Below are 23,996 nucleotides of genomic sequence, written 5' to 3' on the forward strand. Positions count from 1 at the left end.
TCTCACATTCAAGATATTTGTGTAATGCTAGACAGGTTTTCTTCATTTGGAGATTTATGTGGTTAACAAGAATATTTAGTATATATTTTAAAACTAGTTATATTTAATCTAAAGACAATATTCTGAATATAAACGTGTAAAGGATGACAATTTCCAAAAGAATCATGAAATGATATAAGCTTGGGGTAAAATATATTTATGCTGCCAAGTGGCTTCGCTTATGTAAAGATTTATGAAGAATTTTTTTGTAAGTGTAAGAAGAAGCTTTTTGTTTTGTTTTGTTGTTCAAAAGAGATATTTCTAAGACAATTACTAAATAGATTTTAATTGAAATTATGAAAGTAATTGTGGCATAAACTTTTTCCTCCCCTAACTTTAAACTCATGGAATCTCCTCTTTAAGCCCAGTTTTTTCATTTGTCCACCTAGGCCTACAAAAACACTGTTTTAATGTAGACTATTTTTAAGCTTATTTAGCATGTATTTCTGCTTTTGTTATTGAAACAGGAATACAAACCTGAAATACATGTAAAAGTCATATTTAAAAATTCTAAAATTACTAATGACCTTAGAAAATGTGATAACTGCTATCACCTTTTATTTGTTTTATGAAAAGTAATTTAGATATTCAATTTATATTAATTTTAATTATAACAGATGATTTTCAAGTTTGGGTGAAACAAAAAAAATGAAGAATCAATATCTCATTGTCTTAAGAAATTGTTAGGCTGAGCAGATGTTAGTGAGGAGTTTTATAGAACCATTCTGGAAGATACCACTCAGAGTTGTATATAGATGTTTCAGAAGTTTGCAGAATTGAACACAGTATGACAAATGAAGGTGTCAGAAGTGCTAGAGAGAAATTTGTACTAGGGATGGGGAGGTAGATTAAAGTAAGCTTCTTCTTAATTATTATCGATTACAGCATAATTTGGAGAAATAATCATTTTAACTTGATAGCAAATAAATATGTATAAATTTTGTGATGTAGCTTCATTTATAAGATAATGTTCATTCAAGAAGTGTGAAAGGGTATAAAATGAAATATCATTTAGTTTCATGAGTTTTTTTTTTAATTTGCAGATTAACTCCAAAGAGTGCTTCATTTCTAATGATCTACTGAAGTAAAAATACTGTTAAGTCTTTAGCTTAGTGTACCATCAAACAGATGGTAGAACATTGTGGTGGTAGGTTTTGTTGTTGTTGTTGTTTAAAGAGATGAAATGAGACTGATTATGAATATTTACACATCTGTTTTAGAAAGCCCTTCAGTACTTGTTCTACAAGCAGCTTTTTATTTTTTTCATACAAATCTTCATTAATTGCATTATGAAATTAATCATCCAGGTAAGAAAAAGAGTATTACTTTCACTACCCAGTGTGTGTGTGTGTGTGTGTGTGTGTGTGTATTTTTTTTAAATTTTAGTCAGAAGTGGAGTAAGGGTTTCAATTCAGTCATGGCCTCTTCCTACACCTGTTGTGCCTGGGATGTTTCAAGAGTCCTTACTAATACTGCAGGTATTTCTTTCTCTTCTCTATGCTGTGATTATTATGAGCCAATAAATAGAATAAATATATCTCAGAAATGCCAAGTGTTATCTCGCTTGTAGTTGTCCATTGGGCATCTGTAGACCTAAGTAAATAATCAGTGTTTTTTGGCAAAAGCAGCTTTTGAGTCCTTGAAATGAGAAGAATTTTTTTTTCAATCACATGAAAATTCAGATTTAATAAAAATAGATATATCTTAGAAGATAACAACTCAAAATATCCTTTTTTATAGAAAGAGCTACAAAAAGTCACAAAGCTGGCCTCTGTGACAACACTGGGGAAGCAGAGAGAGCTGCCCCAGGCCTCCCTCAGGAGCCCCAACACTGCCACCGCTCACAGAGCGCCAAGGGGTTCAGGATGCTCAGGGTGTGGGCAAACTGGTCTTAGCACCCTGGGAAGGCACCCAGAAGGTTCCAGCTGCAGAGAACGGTGCAGCCCAGAGCTGACTGCAGCCCAAGACAGCTGCAGATGAGAGCCACTCTCTGCCCAGAGGGTCCTGCAAGCCTCAGCACATGGTCGACAGCGGAGGGTATGGGTTTTGCTTGCTGACAACTAGCTTCTGATGCTGATGGGATATGTAGCCTTTAATGTGACCCATGTATATCAGGTTGGCCAGGATGCACTGCACCTCGTCGATGTCCACGTCCTCCACGTGCATGAACTTCAGGGCGACCACGAAGGCCTCCAGAGACAGCTGGTGTGTTCTGAGCAGCAGATACACTTTCTTGAAGAGGTTCCGGTAGGTGATGATCTTCAGCTTCTCGAGGATGAGAAAGATGCCACAGCGGATGAAGAAGGTCTCGTGCCTCGCCAGCGCCTCATTCAGCAGGAGCAGGTTGCCCTCGCTCACAGCTCGGGTCACGTCGGCAAACTGCATGAGGTGGTACTTCCTCAAGAGCTCCACCGTCGGCATGTGGCCCAACAGCATCTTCACAGGGAGCAGGTAGATGAGGATCATCCTCTTGTTCTTCTGGCTGGAGCGATGGCAGTGTTCAAAGGCGAACGACAGGTACTCCTCAGCTTGCTTAAAGTCACTGTCGAACATGGCCTTGCGTCCAACGTAGTACTTGTACGTCACCCTCTGGGCAGTGCTGTAATCGTCTCTCAGGTTGGAGCTGTCGATGGCTCTAATCAGGGGTTTACACAAATGGAGTTTGTTGATCTTAAAGTAGATCTTAAACACTGGTTCACCAGGAACAGCATCCCCCACTCCTTAGAGTCCTCTATGCCAGCACGAGTGTCACTGGCACAGACTCGAAAGCAGCTCATCAGTAGCTCAGCAGCTTTTCCCAACATATCCCCAACTTTGCTCTTTCCTTTCTTCACCAACTGCTGATCTGCGTTGTTGGCGAACACACGGAGGTCCAGGGCTACCGCATACATGACTGGTAGAGCCCAGTTTTCTTCTTTGTGGGCCTGAAATGCCCGCAGAAATGACTGGATTATCACCGTCTGGCATTTATATGCCTCTATGAAGTCATGGTTCCCCACAGCATAGGTGCACCTCAAATGAGCTGCAAACATTTCATCATACGAGGGTTCCAAAACTTGTTGACATTTCTCTTCTGGAGAAGCCATCTGCAGCCGTGGGTTTGCAACATGAGGGTGCTTGAAAGATACCAGCTCTGCACAGGATGCTCCATCCCTGGTGTCAATCGCTTCATACACCTGCTGCAGGTACTGGTTGATCCTGATGTGAGCCATGGCAGCGGCCGCGGACTGTCACCGCGTCACTTCCGGTGCGGTCCGTCCGCGCGCAGCGCCCCCTCGGCTCGGCGCCGCGCTCGTCGGTTCCGGAGGGGCGGCGCGGCGCCAGGGACTTTAGTACCCCGCACGCAGCTGCCATTCGCTCCGCTGGACCCGGGCCTTAGGACTGCGAGCCAAGAGGGGGAAGGCAGGCCGCCCAGGGACGGGTCCCTGCGCTCCCAGGTCCTGGGAGGTGCCCAACCCACCCGAGAGCGTCCTTCCCGCGCACGGAGCCCTCGGTGTGGGGTGTCCCCGCGCGTTCCCTGGACAATGTGGGGAAGTCCCCGACCCATTTGGGAACAAGCTCCTCGGGCGCCCGGCCTCGGGACACAGAGTGTCCCCGCGCGCCCGGGCCCCCAGCGTGGCTGTCCCCGCGCCCCCAAGCCCTCAATGGGAAGGTCCGCGAGCCCAAGCAGGGGCGGGCGCGGTGGCGGTTGAGCCCGGGAGGCGCGGGCGCAGTGGCGGGGGCCGCCAAATGAGAAGAATTTGTGGCCATTTAGCAGAACTTGTCCCTATGGATATGATTATCAATAGAATATGTATGATATAACATGATGGCATGACTTGGTAATAGGAATAAATTATCTTAACCTGATTTATTTATTTATAATTATATATTTTAGATATTTAATATACATATAATTGTATACTTATATATTTATAATTTTGAATATATGTATCTCTCTGTCTCTCTCTCACATATATATGTTTATAATATTGTCTTTAAGATAAGCAGGGTTTGGGGATGGATTGGGGTGAGTGTAATGGTGAAAAGACCAAGGACAATTGCTGAATTTTTGACTTGAGCACTCTAGGGTAGTTGCTGATACCCAATCCTGTATGGGGCAGAAAGACCACATGAGTCAGGGAAAAGAGTGCTAGTCTTGAGGATGGCTTTTGTGTTGATGTTTGTGATTTCTCCTAGATATCCACATGAACATGTCTGAAGGTGACAGGAGAGGACTGGGAAAAAAATGTATATTTGGGAGGGAGGGGAATTCAGAAAATACTGCCATGAGACTGAGCATGACCCTGAGTGTGGGTGAAGATATACAAGTAGAGCGAGCTCTTCTCTTAGCTGGAGCTCAGAGAAACCTATATTTAGCAATGGAGGAGAAAAGTCTATGAAGGAGACAGAGAATGAGGGCATCCAGTTAAGGAGATAGAAAATCAGGGAAATGTAATGACATGGATTTCTGGAAGAGATTATTTTAAAAAGAAAGGCAGAACCTTTTATTCTGAAAACCACTAAAAAGAACTACAGGGTGGCAAAGATATCACATCTTATTTATTTATTAATCTGTTGAAGGTACCTAATGTTGGTTCCATAGTTTAGTTACTGTGAGTTGACCTACTCTACATTGATGTGGCCACCAGCAATGTATGAGTGTATCTTTTCTCTCACATCCGCATGAACACTACTATTGCTTGTTTTCTTGATAATTGCCATTATAACTGCAGTGAAATTAAATATTGAAATAGCTTTGATTTGCATTTATGTAATTGCTAAAGATGATGGTCTTTTTTATGTTTGTTGATCAATTGTATTTCTTCTTCTGTGAAGTGTCTTGTTCAGTTTCCTAGTCCATTTATTGATGGGTTATGTCTCTTTTTGGCATTAAAGTTTGTTGTGTTCTTTATATATCTTGGAGATTACTGCTCTATTTGATGTGTGTGTTGTAAAGATTTATTTTCCCATTCTGTAGGCTCTCTCTTCATGTTATAGATTGTTTTCTTTGTGGAGAATAAGCTTCTTAGTTTGAATCCATCCCATTTATTGATTCCTAATTATACTGTTTGTGTTTTAGGAGTCTTCTTCAAGAATCAGTTCCTAAGCTAATATGATGAGAATGTGGACCTTCTTTTTTTTTTTTTTTTTTTTTCTGTTAGGCACAGGGTCTCTGTTCTCTTGTCTAAGTCTTTGATCTACTTTGAGTTTATTTTTGAGCACACTGAGAGACAGAGGTTTAATTTCATCTTTTTACATATGGATTTCCAGTTTTCCCAGCACCAATTATTGAACAGGTTGTCTTTTTTCCAATTTATGTTGTTGGCACCTTTAACTAGTATGGATTGGTGTACATGTCTTTGGGTACTTTTTTTTATAAACTATTTTTCTGTAGTATAGTTTAAGGTCTAGTATTGTGATGCCTACTGATTCACTCATTTTGTTGAGAATTGCTTTAACTATTGTGGCTCTTCTATTTTTCAAATGAATTTCATGATTGATTTTTCTAGTTTTATGAGGAATGTCTTGGGAGTTTAAAAGGAATTGCATTGAATCTGTATAACTATTTTGTTAGATTTGCCATTTTGACCAAGATCTTCTGCCTATCCAAGAGCATGGAACATGTTTACATCTTCTAAGATCTTCAATTTCTATCTTTAGTGTTCTGTAGTTTTCATTGTAGAGGTATTTTACCTCTTTTTTAAGATTGATTCCCAAGTATTTTATATTATTCTTTCTTTTTCTTTTTTGAGGTCATTGTTAATGAAGTGGTTTGCCTATTTTTTTTTTTACAGTGGATTCATTGCTTAAGTATAGAAATGCATTTGGTTTATGGGTGTTTATTTTATATTGTGCTATTTTGCTGAATTTATTTATTAGTCAAGAAAGTTTTTCAGGTGAAATTTTTTTGGATATTCTAAATATAGAAGCATATCATTAGCAAATAGTGATAGTTTGAGTTCCTCTTTTTCTATTCATTTATCTTTAATTCTTTCTTCTAATAGTTTTGGATAGAGTTTCAAGGAGGATGTTGAATAGAAGTGGCATAAAAGGGCATCCTTTTACTTTTTTTGAATTTTAGAGGGAATGCTTTAAATTTTTCTCATTGGATTCTTAACCATAATTCTTGCAGATTTTAGAGGTATAAACAAATATCTGTATCTCCCTGGTTTTCAGAATCTGGTATGTGGAGAGAGTCACAGAAATTCCCTTCTTCAAGGTAATGTGGGTTTCTCTTATGGACATTATTTTGTGACTGATTTTCTCCTGCAGATAACAGATAGTTCAATGAGGAATGTGACATACCCTCTCCACTTAAGTGCACCACAAAACATCTTCTTTGCCATTCATGACAACAGGGAAAAGTTGGTTTTTCCCCTGTTTGATGGAGTTGGACTTGGTGGTTATTGTCTGCACTTTAACTTTGCAGTCCTACTGAATTCCAAGCAGTCCTGCAGCTCGAGCTTATCATTCTTTGATGCTATCACAGGCCTGTTCATCCCAGGTAGGTTTCCCCAGAAGTATCTAGCCCTGTGAGCAGCAGAAACTTTGATAGCATCAATCATCACTGGGTTGCACTCCAGGAACTGTGAGATGTCCCTCTTGTCGTCGACCTTCATGGCTACAACATTCTCAAACATCCAGAAGAAAGGCCAGTCATCCCCTTCTTTGGGGCGTGAGTAATTGAGCAGGTGGTAGAATTCGAAGAAGAGTCGGCCAGTGCCCTCATACAGGCCTTTCCGGGCAGGATTCACATTTGATAGGTCATTGCATGGGCTTCCACCAATCACTAAATCAAATGGACCCCGCTCTTCCATATTTTTCTTGGTGATGTTCCTGACGTCATTCACATATTTGACGTTGCCCTCGTGCTTCACGGTTCCAACGGCCATGGATTCTTCGCACACCTGGGAGGTCTCCTGCTGGCTCTCAGCTAGGCTGGCACAGGGGGTACTGCTGCTCTGTGGTGTCACATCGTCCTCCGTGAGGTCGATGGTGAGGTAAGGAGTGGACGGGGATGGCCACGGCGTACCTGGCGAGGCTGCTGACCGCTGCCTTAGGGACCTGGTAGTCGGGAACTCCATGGGAGACTCGTCCACGTGACTGCGGCCCTGGCGGCCCTGGGTGGGATGTGGGAAGGACTTGTACCTCTCCCGACTGGAGGCACTGTCGTTGCTATTTCGGGTCCGGACTGCTGGGCTTGCAGAGCGGGTCCTGGTTTCCTGGAAGAGTCTTGGCATCACAGGAGCCTCAGAGCTGTCCCCATCTTCTCCTTCACCATCTGCTTCCCCTGTCAGATCCCGAGTGGAGCTGATGAGGCTGGAGACCTCCGTCTTGGACAGGCGGGAGCTGGATCTGCGGCCTCTGATCTCTGGTGAGCGAACAGCCTCCAGGATGGGGGCGAAGGGGCGTCCTTGGAGTCTGAGGACTGGTCACTGCTGGCCCCGTTGGTGAGAATGACGGAGTCCTCCCTTCAGCTGGCGCCCTCTCCTTCACTGAGGTGTCTGGTGTCCCCCTTCATCGTTTCCTGCCGCGGGGCTGGCTCCGGCGCGGCTCGGTGGTCGCTCGGCGGGTCGGGACCGGCTGGCGGGAGGCGGCGGGCGGCCGCGCAGGGCGCTGGGCTAGCGAATCTCTGGCGCCGATCGCCGAGATCCGTTTACTTGGGCCACTGAACCCCCACGGTGCCGGCGGGCGCGGCCGCCAGCTAGCCCGCCTGCCAGTGGGCCGGTGCCGTCGTCGGGGGGCGCCCGGGGCGTCCACGCGGGCCGAGGCGGCGGAGCTGGGGGCGGCTGCTGCGAGGGAGCGGCGCGGGCAGGGCCGGCAGCGGCGGAGGGTGGGCAGGGGGCGGCGCCGACTCCCCTTGTAGCCCCGGCCCGGCCCTCGCCCCGTCCCCACCCGGGGCCGCCCCGCCACAGCCACTGAGAGCCCGGCCAGCGGCCTGTATGACATTCTTTATGTGACTCTTTTTTTATCGTATTCATTGAGGCACTGAAACACCCAAGGTATTGTTTCTTCTTTATAAAATCTGCCCATGTTTTCACACTTAGACTCATTCTCCTACCGACGGCTGTATTTAGATAGTTGCAAACCAGTGTGCAAAATATCTCCACTCTTATGATCTAGTTACCATTTTCTTTTTAATCTAAATCAAACAAATTCCTGAAGGTTTTGGTTTATGTACCTTCATGAATAGGTAAATGTGACTGGATTGAAACTGCACTTGGAAAATATTTTTTTTTGAAAAAAATTTAACTTAGAACACCATCAGTTAATATTTGGATGAAAAATAGAAGAGAAAATAGTTCTCATGGAAAAAGAAAATACAGTTTCTCTAGGTTATTGTAAATTGCTCTTCTTTACTGCAGAAAATTCATTAAAATTATACTAAATCAATTTTAGTTCTAAAAGCATTTATATATTTAAAATAAGCAAGGGGCTGGAGTTATCATTCAGTGATAGCATGCTTCCCTAAGACTTGTGACCCTCTGGGTTCAATCCTTGGCACAATATTAAAAAAATAAATAAAGTTATTAAAAATTAAAATAAGCATTTTTTATTTTTGAGTACCTTATACATGACAGGAGGATGCACTTTGGTATAATTATACAAGCATGGAATAGAATATATCTCATTCTAACTGGGACCACACTTTTGTTAATTTATTTGATTATGTTCTTCACTGTGGTAGATTTATATATGTACCTAGTAAAGTTATGTTCAGTTAATTCTGCTTATTGAAAATTATCAGAATTTTATGAAATATTTACATGATTATACATTAGTAAAGAATAACTCTAAAGCTCATAAAACAGCTGGTAGAAGAAAAGAATTCTAAAAAATTTTAGGTATCAAAGAAAAAAAGTTTTATAATAGAGGGGGAAGTTAGCAATATCCATTTAAATGAGCCTGTGGTTGTTTGTGATAATAGCACTCTGTCATGTCATAAAAAGTAGCATGTTTTTATTTGATCACAAATTTAAATTTATTCTAGTGTTTTACTCTGTATTCATATATTTGGTATTTTTAAAATTACAAAATTCAATGTATTTACATAAAAGCAAACACTAGTATTGGAAAATTCTGTTGTCAAATTCTATGTTCTTTCTCAAGGATTGTGTCTTCATAAGGAAAAACACTAAAGCTACAAGATCAACTAAAATATTGGCATTCCAGATCCATATTAGATATAAATAAACAATGTTTTCTGATATATGAAATCCTAAACTGTAACCAGAATTTTGGGTTGTATATTCTAATATCATCAGTATGCCAAACCATGAAAGAAATAGTATATTTTATTTTATTACAAACTTAAGTTTATTATACTATTTTTCTGTCTCCCTGCATCACTAGGATATTTTAAAAATTTAAATACACCTCCATTGAATATCTAAGATGTAGTAAAGAGCAAGATAAAGTAATTCTGATATAGTGTACCAAGAACCATTTTAAAGAATGCAATGTCTCTTATTTCATGTGTTTTAGCAGATGAGTCTCCAAGCTTAGGAATTTCCAAAAGTGATTTTTAAATATCTCTAGTTCTAAAAAGTAATGTAAAGCTAGAAAATACTGACCTTTTAAATTATTACACCTTATGAATCTTTATTCTGGAAAAATCATTCATTTAAGACAATAACATTTGTGATATTATAAATTATAATTATAATATAAATTAAAAATAATATAATCAGAATTCACATGAATCGTTGTACTATGGAAGTTTAGAGAAGTCCTGTAGTACATTAGGAATAAATATCTGTTTCTTGGTTATGAAGCAGTAAAAGTCAGATGTCAAAATGCATTCCTCCAATGCCTCCTTAGAGTCTCCACTGCTTCTCTTCCACTCAGATTTGGAACTGAGATTTTCAAGATGAGGTTATATGGACAGAGAGCTTTAGCTCATCTCTCAGTAGACTGGTAATTTTGGTGTTGTATATGAAGCCTGTCTTGCTCAGAGGGCATTCCTAAAGGAAAGGATAATACTTCTTCCATTCTCAAAAAATGGTAAACATGCAGCATCTAGATAAAAACTTTTTGTGTTTCTGGCTCTCCTTTTCTTTTTTTCTCATAACTTTATTAAAATTGAAGTAAAATAAAATGCACAAATTTGAAGTATGCAATTTGATCAGTTTCAACGTGTATGTAACCAATATAATTAGTATAAAAAGCATTCCCATTACTTAAAAAAAATTGAAATCATGAGGACTGAGTTTTCTGTGTGATTTATTACATCAAAAATCAATCATCATAAGATATATAAAACCCCACCCCCACATGTCAGTTATTTTAAAATATATAAAATAAGAAATAATACAGCTAAAATTTGATAAACAAATCTAATCAAGAAAAAAGCAAGAACCCCAAAATTAATATCAATGGAAAGAGAGCTATATAAATAATCCTATGGATGCTAAAAATATATTAAGGTAATATTACAATTGTATGTGAACATATGTGATAGCTTACATAACATGGTCTATATTACAGAAGGCTCTATTGACTGCTAAGAAAGTGTATTCAGTCATTGATGGACAAAATAGTCTGTCTGTTAAGTCTACATTGTCAATTGTATTTTTTAGTTCTTTGGCTTTAGTTTTTGTTTGGAGCATCTATCCAGTGGTCACAGAAGCATGTTAAATTTACCCAGTATTATTAAATTGTGGTCTATTTGATTCTTGATATCGAGAAGGGTTTACCCAAATCCAGCAAAATTAAGCTTCAAATTTGAAGATAAAATGAAAACTTTCCATGATAAACAAAAGTTCAAAGAATTTGAAACTAGAAAGCCTGCACTTCAGAACATTCTAAACAAAATATACCATAAAGATGAAATGAAAAAAAAATTGAAAACCTGATTTTTGGTTTTGTAGGAACTACACTAAAAGAATAGTCAATCAAGTGAGAAACTAATTCAAGCTAAAAACTAGAAATAGGGGTTAGAGTTGTGGCTCAGTGGTAGAATGCTTGCCTCACATGTGTGGAGCACTGGGTTTGATCCTCAGTACCACATAGAAGTGTTGTGTTTATCTACAACTAAAAACTTTTAAAAAGTTAATTAGAAGGGACAAAGAAGGATATTACATACTGCTTAAGGGAATTATACATCAATAAGACATAACAATCATGAATATTTATGCCCCAAACAATGGAGCATCTACACACATCAAACCCTTCTCAATTTCTAGCTCTCCTTTTCTAAGGTCAGAGGAACCTGGGCTACTGTGCACAGCATTCATAGCAAACAAGTCTAAAGGCTCTCATGTACCCCAAATAGCTATGATCTTACATAAAATAACTGAAGCAAACCAACTAATGTTATTCGTGCATGGAAATATGAATTTTTCAGATCTGTCTGATGAAGCAGCTCTAAGTAATGAATCCCAATAGCAATGAGTTTTGATGTCTAAATACTTTGGTTGTGAGAAGAAAATATGGAGAGGGTTGTGGGATATCTTGTCCTAGAAATAAAGCCAGGAAGGTAGCAATGGTGGGAGATTAGAAGAAAGCAGAAGAGAAAATGAGGAAGACAATAAAGAACTCATGATGAATGGGGTTTTTCTGGTTGATTTGGAGGTAGGGTTTCTCAAAGTTGCTTAAGGCCTTTCTAAGTTGCTGAGTCTGTCCTTGAACATGTGATCTTCCTGTCTCTTCTCAGCTTCCCAATCTGCTGTGATTACATTTGTTCACAATGATGCCAAGCTATGCAGTTGTTTAAGTATTGGAAAAAACCTAATCTAGAATAGCCACCATTATAGTATGTTACAGAATAGATTCAGTACTCCAAACACCTCCAATTTTTTCCTTTCCTAGTTGCCCTGAGTCTCTGGCAATCATAAATCTCATTATTGTCTGGGTCATATACTCAGAATAACATAGATGTGGCATTTTATCCTAGCTATTTTCCTAATCAAGGTGTGTTTAAGATGCCTCCTCATCTTTCCGTATTTGTTTGCTTATTAATGTTTTATGGCTGAATCGTTTCAATTTATTGATGAGTACATTTTTGATTAATAATATGTAAATACTTACCAAAGGATAACTTTATTGCTTTCTGTTCTTGCAAAATATGAATAAATAAGTTACATTTTGTGTATGTGTGTGTGTGTGTGTGTGTGTGTGTGTGTGTGAGAGAGAGAGAGAGAGAGAGAGAGAGAGAGAGAGAGAGAGACAGACAGACTGGGGATGAAACCTGAATTCTCATGCTTGCTAGGCAAGTGCTCTACCAACGAGCCACATCCCCAATCAAAAAATCATCAGCCTTTGCATGCAGAATTTTGTGTGGACTCCAGCTTTCAACTCCAATAAATAAATACCTAGTATGTGAAGTGGTCTGTAGATATATGGCAATACTGCGGCTTTAAAAAAAAATTGCCGATCCGGTGGCTGAGCTACTCGACTTTCTGTCCCCTCCCCCGCCCTTATTTCCACTCGGGGCTGTCTCGGCCAGGCAGCTCTGCTCACTTCCTCCCTTTTGGCAGCAGATCAAAGAGTTTTGAGGAAACGGTCGCCCCAGGCTAACTCTTCCCTTTAAATTCCGAGCCCAGAGCATCAGCGCACAGGGGTGGGGCCTGCACAGCCATCCACGTGCGACGCCCGGCACCAGCGGACCCTGAGCCGAAGTCCATCCTCTGTCTCAGCTGCCCCAAATTTGCTCCGCAGCCTCAGCCCTGGGAGGGCGATCCCAGCACCGGAGAGCCAGATGCCCGCCCACATGCTGCAGGAGATCTCCAGCTCCTATGTGACCACCACCACCATCAGAGCACCTCCAAATGAGGGTCTCCATGATGGAGAACAGAAATTGGAGAAGATGTCCCTTTACTCAGCAGAAGACATTCGCCCTGAAATGAAAGATGATTTGTATGATCACAGCTATCAGGATGCCGAGGGCCCCACACCCAAGCTTGAGTATGTCTGGAGAAACATCATCCTCATGGGCCTGCTGCACCTGGGAGCCCTGTCTGGGGTCATACTGGTTCCCACCTGCAAGTTCTACACTTGGATCTGGGCCTATGTGTACTATTTAATCAGTGGCCTGGGCATCACAGCCGGAGCTCATCGCCTGTGGAGCCACCGAACTTACAAAGCGCGGCTGCCCCTGAGGCTCTTCCTGATCATTGCCAACACCAAGGCGTTCCAGAATGATGTTTATGAATGGGCCCGAGATCACCGCGCCCACCACAAGTTCTCAGAAACACATGCCGACCCTCCCAACTCTCCCGCGGCTGCTTCTTCTCTCACGTGGGTTGGCTGCTGGTGCGCAAACACCCAGCTGTCAAAGAGAAGGGGGCGACCCTGGACCTGTCTGACCTAAAAGCTGAGAAGCTGGTGATGTTCCAGAGGAGGTACTACAAGTCCGCTGTTCTGTTGATGTGCTTCATCCTGCCCACACTGGTGCCCTGGTTTTGTTGGGGTGAAACCTTTGCACACAGCTTGTAAGTCGCCTCTTTACTGCGATATACCATAGTGCTTAATGCCACCTGGCTGGTGAACAGTGCTGCCCACCTCTAATGATACCGCCCCTAGGACAAGAATATCAACTCCCGGGAGAATATCCTGGTTTCCCTGGGAGCTGTGGGCGAGGGTTTCCACAACTACCACCACACCTTCCCCTATGACTACTCTGCCAGTGAGTACCTCTGGCACATCAACTTTACCACGTTCTTCATTGATTGCATGGCTGTCCTCGGCCTGGCTTATGACCGGAAGAAAGTATGGAAGGCCACTGTCTTGGCCAGGATTAAAAGAACTGGAGATGGAAGCTATAAGAGCGGCTGAGTTTGAGGTTGTCCAGGGTCCTGTTCCAAAATCCAGTAGAGGTTTAATGTTCTGTTAATTAACTACTGAGTAATGCTACCTGGATGCTAAAGATGATGATCTTAACACATTCCAGTTCAGTAAATGACAAGTACTGAAGGGCAACAACTCCCCTCTTTGATGCTAAAACAATATTCATTTCTTCTCTGTCTTTATTTCCATTGTCCTTTTCTTTGCTTGGTTCCTATCATCTTCCTTTCTCTTCTCCCTATTGCCTCCCAGGCAAGCATCTGGTCAGCCGCAGGTCGGTGTCCAATGTAAAAGCCTAGCAATCTTCCAGGAGCTTAAAAGCAAAGGATTTACTTCAGATACTCTCATGCTTGATCTCTCCTGAACTTTAAGGCAGGTGGCTCCACTTAGCTATGCAACAAAATCTTCTCAAAAGTGCTCATTAACTATCATCATACACTTTGCTAGATGGAAGATGAAAATAACTATCACAGAGCTTGCAAAGTAGGTCATTCATCAGGGGAGAGTGAGCATGCCAGATATGATTTTTAAGTAAGGGTGTGGTTGAGGTAGGAAAGTTCTTTTTGTAGTCAGACCCAGCTGCCTACCTAGCAGAGACCTGGAGCCTCTCCACCCAGTATGCATCCTTTCTCTCCTGACTGATTAGGGGATGGCCATGAAGGTTGGCAATGTTAGATTACAGCAGCACATCTTAATGTCTCAATATAGTTTAGACTGAGAATAAATGGGAAGCATATAGTTCTTAGGAAAAGTGATCTCTTCTGGGGAAAAAAAAATTCCCCCTGTATTAAGGAGATTTGTTATTTTATAAATGAACGACTGTGTCTGGAAGTGATGGATACAGGAAGAGCTCATTGAGTTTTGAGGATTCCATGAGCTGCTTGTCCAACTTCTTTCATCTTTCTGCTGTGCTATCTTCAGGATTTTGGTCACTGCCCTCGTAGTGATAGGATGGCTATGGCATTTCCAAACATCCAACAATGGAAAGATTTTTAGCAGGTGAACTTGGGTCAGAGTTAAACGTGTATAGACATAATTTGTATTGCAGCATAAAAATATTCACTGGGAGTATCTACCTCTGAAAAAGAAATGCTAAAAAAGCTTGAAGGAGAAGAGGAGCCCATTGGTTTACCCATTCCTCCCACTGCTGGGCAGGAGATGGACAGTTGGAGGGGTAGGGTCTATAGGCAGCTCCTGAGAGATCACTTTCCGAAGGAAGAGCTCTGACAGCACACTGCCCAAGGGTTCAAAAGTCACTGAGTAATTTGTTGGGTGTTCTAGTGAACTGAGTTCATTTATTCATTACAGTTTCTCCTTACATAGAATAAAACATAGGCTTCCTCCCCCAGTGTTGTATCTTTTCATGTGTCCTTGCTTTGTGACCATCAGATTGCATATAGGACTTCCTGGGTGGGACAGGAATTTCTTAACTGTTTCTAGTTTTCTGGCTCTACTCCATCTGTCATCTTTCCTCTGCTGGTTCACTTTGTTCTCCAATGTTTTCTTCTTTGTCTGAAGAGTCAGCCTCCTATGTCCGTTCAGGGAAGTGAGAACTTGCTATCTAGGCAGCTCCCTGTCCTGTGGACACAAATCTCATGAGCACAGAACTATTGTTTCTCTTTAGCAAGGAGAGCTGACTGTCTCTTTGCTGATCTCCAGATCCTCTCTAACTTCACCCCTCTGTGCCTGTGCCACACTGATTACTTCAGAAAGTTTAGCGAATGCTCTAGAAATATCCCTGGCTCAGACAGCTTCAGTCCCCTGTGAAGCCAAATGCCCACCATATCAGTGAGCCAATCTCAGAGCAAAGCAGGGTTAGAAGTTAGTCTCCTCTCTCTGGGTTGGAACAGAAACCATGCTCAGTGCCTCCTGCATATTCAGTAAGACTACTTGCTCCCAGGGGACACTCAATTCTTGTAGAAGGAGGAGGACACATAGTCTTCACTGGGAAGCACAAGAAATAAGGGCAAGTCCCAAGTGCCTCATTTTGAAAGGGGGCCCCAGCCTGGAGCCAGAGTCTGATGTAAACCTTTGGCTGAAATGTGGGATATGAGATGCCATGAACTTTGCTGAAAATATTTGTGTCTGTTCAGCAAACTAATCAACATCCCCTACCACACAACCTAGGGCAGAAAGTAAGATAGAAGAAGTCTAGAAAAACACAGAACACCACTATTTGAAGACCATGGACCTGTCCTGCCCTGAACCTCAGTCCTTAAAGCAGAAGCCTGACTCTGCTCTACCAGGATCAGCAATGTGCAATCCCAAATTCTCTGTCCACTGAGATCTAACCATGGGAGGAAGCAGGGCCTTCCAGCCTGCAGTAAGGCAACCTGTCCTTAAGCTGTTCATTTTAGTAGAAAATCACCTCATGAAGAGCTGCCTACTCTGTGCCTATCACCGGAAATGTCTGTTGAATGATTTTAATTCTACAGGTCATCAAATGTCTGCTTGATAATATATAAACAATAAACTCAACCTTTCTCTTTTCTTCTCAAAAAAAAAAAATTGCCAAACTCTCTTTCCAGGTGGACTGTACACTTTTGTGATCCCCTTAGCCATAAATAAAAATTGGTCTTGTTCCTCTTCCTTTGCCTAGCAGTTTGTATTGTAAGATTTTGGAATTTCAGCCATGCTTATGGGTGCATTACTTGCAATTCAGTGTGATCCACGATGTTGAACATGTTTTCCTGTCCTTGTTTGTCATCGATATTTGTTGGTATAACTCCTCAGATCTTTCATTAATTAACAAAAAAAGTAAAACTGACATACAATAAACAACACATATAGAATTATCAATATGTTGAGTTTTTATATATTTATATCTAATAATAAAATCATCACCATAATCAAGACAGTGAACATTGACATCACACCCAAAATGTTCCTTGTGCCCCTTTGGAAATATTGCCTCTTCCCTCCTCTTTTATATAGAAACAACCCAGAACAAAATTTTTATCATCATAGATGAAAGAATAATTTGGAATTTATATAAGTAGTCATATCCCTGGTCTGCATAGTGGGCAAACTTTGAAAAATCTCTCTTAATTTAGTTATCTGTAAAAGCATGATTCTGCCTGACATGGTGGCACAGGACTGTAATTCAGGTGGCTCAGGAGGCTGAGGAATGAGGATGATAAGTTCAAGGCTAGCCTCAGCAGCTTTGTGAGTCCCTGAGCAACTTATTAAGAGGCTGTCTCAATGTGAAAAATATAAAGAGCTATGGATTGGCTTAGTAGTTAAGTAATACTAGGTCAATCACTGATAGCAAATTAATATAAAAAGTGAGAATTTCTCCAAGCAGAATGTAAGACCTTGGAGAAAGGTAAGGATTAAATTATATAAGGAAACTGAAATACGTCCTGATATATAGTAAGCTTCAAATTCCTGGAGTTACCAGCCAAGATTTAAGTCAGGGATCCAGAGTACATAAGGGAATGTATAGATCCTCAGTGCCTTTATTTCACCAAGAGCTGATATTCTCTACAACCAAGTAGACTTTCAGGTGTTTTTTTTTTTTTCATTATTTTCTGGGTTTTTTGTTTGTTTGTTTGATTTTGAGTTTAAAGTCTGATAATAGTATTCATATTATTGCTGTTGAATACTTTTATATTCTTCCTAATCTTTTAATAACTACAACAAAATCATGTATCCATTAAGTGAACACTCTTCCCCCTGCCCTCCCATCACCTGGCAACCAGCACTTCATTTGAGTCTGTGAGTTTACATATCCTTGATAGTTCACCTGAATGGAATTATGATATATATATATATATATATATATATATATATATATATATATATATATATATATATATCACACTGCTTTGTTTACTTAGTTTAACATTTTTGAGATTTATCTATGTTGTAGCATGTGCATTGCTTAGTTTACATGGCATGTATATGTATACAGAGCACATTTTGACTATCCAATCTTTTGTTCATGGGTTTGGATTGTTCTCACGTTTGGCTAACATGAATGGTGCTGCCATGAACATCATATGCAAGTGTTTGTGTGTATATTTTTAGGTCATTTGAGTATAGAACTGAGAGTAGAGTTGATAGGTCATGTGATAATTCTATGTTGCATTACTGAAACATTGAATGTTTCAGTATACACTGTATACTGTATACACCATATGCCATATTACATTTCCCAGAAATTTATTGGAATGCCAATTTTTCTGAATTACCACCAACTGTATTATTTTATTGGTTTTTTTCCATTTGTTTCTTAAATTGAGATGTCTTGGTGGGCTTAATGTGAAATCTCACTTATTGTGTCAAATTCTTTATTTGCTACATTGGGACCTGAGGATGTAGCTTAGTGGCAAAGTACTTGCTTAGCATGTTCCAGGCAGGTCATGTCTCCAAGTCCTACTACCATTTCTCTCTCCTTTTCTTTGTTAGCATGGCTAAGGGTTTTTGTCAATTTTACTTATTTTTTCAAAGAACCAACTTTTTGTTCTGTCAATTTTTTCAATCGTTTCTTTTTTTGTATGGTTCTCTTGAACAATATGTAATGTCCATCTTTATCCCTTTTGATGAACTTTGGCTTGTAGTCTACTTTATTTGATATGAGGATGGAAACCTCTGCTTGCTTCCACTGTCCTTGTGAGTGATATGATTTTTCCCAACACTTCATCTTCAGTCTGTGTATGTCTTTTCCTATAAGAGAGTCTCCTGGAGGCAGCATATTGTTGGCATCATATTGCTGGGTTTTTTTTTTTTTTTTTGGATCCAATCTGCTAGTCTATGTCTTTTGCTTGGTGAGTTTAGGCCATTAACATTACTGAGAGATGACTTGTACTCCCAGCAATTTTTGTTTATTTTTGGTATTTAATGAGACTTGGTTTCTTCTCTGATTAGATTTTCCTTTAGTGTAATACCTCCCTCTATTGATTTTCATCATTGTTTTTAATTTCCTCTTCTTGGAATATTTAGTTGAGGATGTTCTGTAGTACAGGCTTTCTAGTTGTAATTCTTTTAACTTGTTTATCATGGAAGTGTTTTATTTCATCATCAAATCTAGAGCATAATTTTGCTGAATATAAGATTCTTAGTTTGCATCCATTTTCTTTCAGGGCTTGGTATATGTTGTTCCTCAATCTCCTGGCTTTGAGGTCTGGGTTGAAAAATCTGCTGAGATATGAATTGGTCTCCCCATGTATGTGATATGATTTTTCTCTTTTGCAGCTTTTAAGGTTCTATCTTTATTCTGTATGCTAGGCATTTTCATTATAATGTGCCTTGGTGTATATCTGTTGTAATTTCATACATTTGGTGTCCCGTAAGCCTCTTGCATTTGGTTTTCCAATTAATTCTTCATGCTTGGAAAATTTTCTGATATTATCTCATTGAAGAGATTGTGCATTCCTTTGGTTTGAAACTCTGTGCCTTCCTCTATCCCAATAACTCTTAGATTTGGTCTTTTGATGCTGTCCCACAATTCTTGTATGTTGTGTTCATGGTTTCTTACTATCTTCACTATGTGATCAACTTTATTTTCCATATTGTATACTTTGTCTTCATTATCAGACATTCTTTCTTCCAAGTGATCTAGTCTGTTGGTTATGCTTTTTATTGAGTTTTTTATTCAATTTATTGTATCCTTAATTTCAAGGATTTCTGACTTTTTTTCAGATACTCTGTCTCTCTCTTGAGGTAATCTTTAGCTTCCTATATTTGCTCTCATATATCTTTGTTGGAATGATCATTTTTACCTTTTAATGATATACAGATTTGACTTACCTAAGGGCATATGACTTAATTTTCTATTTCTACTAATCACTTTAAAAACTTACCCCTTTTATTAAAACTCAATTTTTTTTCTTATAACTAGTTAAAGATTTACTAAGTGGTGTATCCAAAGTCTCTGTTTAAAGTGAATCTAGCAATAAATTCAAGTTTATTTATGCATTATTTCATAAATTTTGACAATTATTTTTATTATTACTGTATGGCCAAGAGAGTTTTAAAATAAGATACACTGAAATCTGAATTGTTTCACTTGATCATTTTTCTGTAAAAGTCAAAGCTTCCATCAAGTAAAAACAAATGTACACATCAATTAATCAAATTAATAGGAAAATATAGTGCAAATTTGCACCCACAATTAGATGGAAAATGTAAAAGCCAAAACCAATGGTAAAAAGTTGAAGAACCCATGAGTTCTGTGTGTATTCATACAGCCACCACAAATATTTTAATCCAAGGGTCTTGGGGCACATGTAGTTAAACTTCTTTAAATACAAAGAGCCACATACCTGTAAAATGGTGCAGACTGGTGAATAATGAATAAAAATACAAAATAATGCAAAAATACTGCCTTTTGACAAATTGGTTTTTAAAAATTTCTTAATTGAGGTTCTATAAATGGTGACATTTAGGTAAATTGTCCTTCAGGTGTATTGATTGCTAGGAGAATGGGTGTTAGACAAATCAGTTTGTGTTGTTCCCAGTTAGAAACAGCTTCATCACCTCCTAGATTCTGGGAAGAAGTCTGTTAGGAGAGGCTGTGCAGGACTGGCAGAGCACACTGTAGGAGCCCTGTGCATCCTTCTGTGAATCGATCCTGGGGCCCCCTCCCTGTGTTTCTCCCCTCCCCTGCATGTTTCAACTTCTTGCATGAACCCACCCACCTCCTAGCTGAGGCTCTGCACCAAGTCCACAGCTGCTAGCCTGAAACAGGTCCTCTGCTCAATAGACCCCCTCATGTCCTTTTCCTCCAGCATGGCACCCACCCCTTTCCTTCTGTGCTTTTGCCTGGTGCTTCCTCTCTGCCCCTTCTGCCTTCCTCTTTTCTTTCTTGGACTCTTGTCCTGCCACTTGGGGATCTGCAGGTGGGTGCTGTCTTGGTGTTGCCCTTGAAGACTTTCTGGTCCCTCTGGAAGATGGGTGCCTGCACCTTGCTGATGTGGATGCTGAGGACCACCACACCCGGCCACTCACTTCTCTGATGCAGGAGCTTGTGGGACAGGAGGCTGGCCTTCCACCTGGCAGAGGCTGACCCCTGGGCCCCTGGAAGGTAAAGAGATGGGGTGCTGACTCTTGGAACCTCCTCTCTGGAGGCTCTCATGGCCTCAGAAGTCTGCTATTGTTGTTCAGTGCCTTCCTCCTCATCCCTCTCTTGGGCAAGGGTGTCCTGGTTCTCCCCTAGCTGCTAGGATTTCCTTACTGCCTGCTGCCTTTTTCCCACACAGGAAAGGTCCTCGGGGCACACAGTTTGGCAGATGATGGCCACAATTGGACTGTAAAAGCTGATGCTCATCCTGATCATATGGTCTAGGATGCTCCCATCCTCCAGGCCCCAGTTGGAGTGCTAGGTCAGCATGGACCACACAAACTCAGTGAGTCTCTGCAAGCATTTTTGGGAGGTTGTAAGCTTCAGAACTTCCTCAGAGGCCAGCAGCAGCTCTAGCCTGTACTTTTCCCCAAAATGTTCAGGAGGAAGTTGCACACAGCCTCCACCCAGCCTATGTAAGCGGCTCACTTCTGGGGGGATATTTCATGACGGGTCTCCCTTCCATGTATATCTGCCCCTGCATCAGGACTCTGGCACACTCCATTTAGCCCTGCATGGTGACTTTCATCATGGCAGTGAAGCTGAACACGTTCCTTCTTTCAAGATCAAGACCAGAGAAATACTTCAATAGGTAGTTGGTGATGGTGGGGTGTCCTGCAGGCACAGCTGTTATTAGGGCCATGTTCTCCTCATTGCCTTGCCAGTTGATGTCTTATGGGTGCACTCTGCTAAGGTCACCACAGTGTCCACAAAGCAGACAACAAAAAGGCCCATCAAGCACTGCAGTTGGTCCCCTGCACCTGCTCATCTCGAGGACCCCACTGCACCAGTGCTTGAAGGAGCCCTAAATCCTTGGCACAGCCAGTGCACAGGAAAGTGGCCTCCTCCAGGACATTCTCCAGGGTGCTGTCCATGCTCACCATACTGCATTTCTCATCACTTTCAGAAAGATAGAAGGAATCATCAAAGTGATTCTGCGGGTGTCTGCCAGAGTATTCTTTTCTTCACATTTTAGCTTGTCTGAAATTGGGATGTATCTCATTACCACCAACCAGTTGATAGTCACAGAATTATCCCAGATTGTGCACATGTGAATTACAGCTTATAGTGTTATCCCCTCGACTGACCTGCGTATCATTAATATAAAAAATGCCAGGTTTGATTGGCATTGTAAAATGGCTTCAAAAATATTACCCTATGACTCAAGTTTATCATATATACAGAAAAGCATGGAAACAGAGCAGCAGGGTAGAAATTTGATATTAGTGAAACAAATACTCAGTGTTAGCAGAACTGATCACCATTTCATATTTTCTTGAGTAGCACTCACAAAATATTTTGAGAGCTAACATGGGAAGATAAGCACAAATAGATGAAGTTGAACTATATTTTGTCAGTGAGGCCTTGCAAAAGATTGTCTGTCTCATGCCAATCAATGAAGTTGAAGGCAAAGAAAATCACTGTCTCATATGTGAGACAGTGCAAGAAGGTTCAGAGGAGAAATGACTGAATGTTTGTCTTGATCTAATCAGTGAATTAGTTGAGTGGTAAACTCAAGGCAGGTGGGGTGTGGCTGGAGGAAGTTGTCATTGGAGGCATGTGTATGAGGTATACATTTTGAATCTGGAGAAAAGAGTTTCTCTCTTTCTCTGCTTTCTGATCATCGTGTAAGTTGCCTCCCTATGCCACACTCTTTATCCATTGATATTAAATTTATGTCTAATTACACATGAATATTCATATTATTACATATGCTTTATATTAATGTAGTTGTATGTATAGAACTAAATTTAGGAATACTGTAGGGTTAGACATAGGGATATATATATATATATATATCCCTATCAAAGGCATGAATATTCATAAGAATGTACACATGAAAATATGTATGAAAATATATATGTTTTGAAAAAGGCAAGGGTTTAATTTGAATCATAATACACACTTTTAATTTGCAAATGCAGAGATAAATTATATAAAATATATTGATATATATGCAAATATACCATTGAAAATTGAATATAGAAGTCAAAATATACATAAACGTATTACTACATACACATTCATGTAAAATTAACTACAGAGATATTTTGAGAGTTAATATTAAATTATAGCTTGGGTTAAAGTTAGAGAATGAATATGTAAATCAAAAACAAAAATATAATTACAAATGAATATATATGTAAGTGTACATTTTTCAAATGGAGAAGGGTTTAATAGAAGACATAAATACACATTTTTTAAAAATTATAAACACAGATAAATGTATATTAATATGTAATAATACTTATGAAATGGACGTGTCTAATTAACAAAAATATTCATATTATTATATATGATGCTATATTAATATTTTTAGGTATATTGTTAAATTTAGGATTACTATTGTTTTTAAGGTTAGGGTTAGGAATTAATATATGTATATATATTGAAAATCATGAATATTCATAAGAATGTACATGAGTATATTTGTATGGCAATATATATCCCTATATATGGGTTTGGTGTTTGGGGAGGTGTTTCCAGGGATTGAACTCAGGGCCATCCTTGACCACTGAGCCACATCCCTATTGCTATGTCAATTTTTATTTAGAGAGTCTTACTGAGTTGCTTATTGCCTTGTTTTCCTGAGGCTGGTTTTGAACTCCAGGTCATCCTGAGACTCCAGAGCCACTGGGATTACAGGTTTGTGTCACTATGCCCCTGGTATATGTTTTGAAATAGGGAAGTGAGTCTTATAAATACATATTTTAAAATTGCAATTGTAGAGATAAATTTTATATATGCATAAACAATAATATATATGTAAATATACCATTTGTAATTGAATATCTAAGTTGAAATACACATACACATTCATATTACTGCACATATATTTATGTAAATAGGTTTAGGTATAAGGGTGTTGTGAGAGTTAGTATTAAATTATGGCTTGGGTTAGGGTTGATGTTTGGGAATGAATACGTTTTTCAGAAAACATGAATATTAATGAGCATATACTTGTGAAAATACCTATGAAAATATATATAAACACATATGCTTTAAAACAGTGAAAGGTTTAATGTGAGTTGTATGAATATACATTTCTTATTTTGCAAATGCAGAAATAGAAAATATATATTAATACAAAAATATGCAAATATACCATTGATAATTGAATATATGT

At 39.9% G+C, this 23,996-nt stretch overlaps 3 pseudogenes; 1 reads left to right on the forward strand and 2 right to left on the reverse strand.

Annotated features, from left to right (window-relative positions):
• Positions 1-2,052: 2,052 nt before the first annotated feature.
• LOC143404623 (PCI domain-containing protein 2 pseudogene) lies at positions 2,053-3,251 on the reverse strand (annotated as a pseudogene).
• A 26-nt stretch (positions 3,252-3,277) lies between these two features.
• Positions 3,278-7,543, reverse strand: LOC143404052 (DNA (cytosine-5)-methyltransferase 3B-like; annotated as a pseudogene).
• A 5,094-nt stretch (positions 7,544-12,637) lies between these two features.
• Positions 12,638-13,797, forward strand: LOC143404624 (acyl-CoA desaturase 1 pseudogene; annotated as a pseudogene).
• The last annotated feature ends 10,199 nt before the right edge of the window (positions 13,798-23,996 follow it).

Source organism: Callospermophilus lateralis, chromosome 7 (assembly GCF_048772815.1).
Source record: "Callospermophilus lateralis isolate mCalLat2 chromosome 7, mCalLat2.hap1, whole genome shotgun sequence".
Taxonomy (NCBI): Eukaryota; Metazoa; Chordata; class Mammalia; order Rodentia; family Sciuridae; genus Callospermophilus; species Callospermophilus lateralis.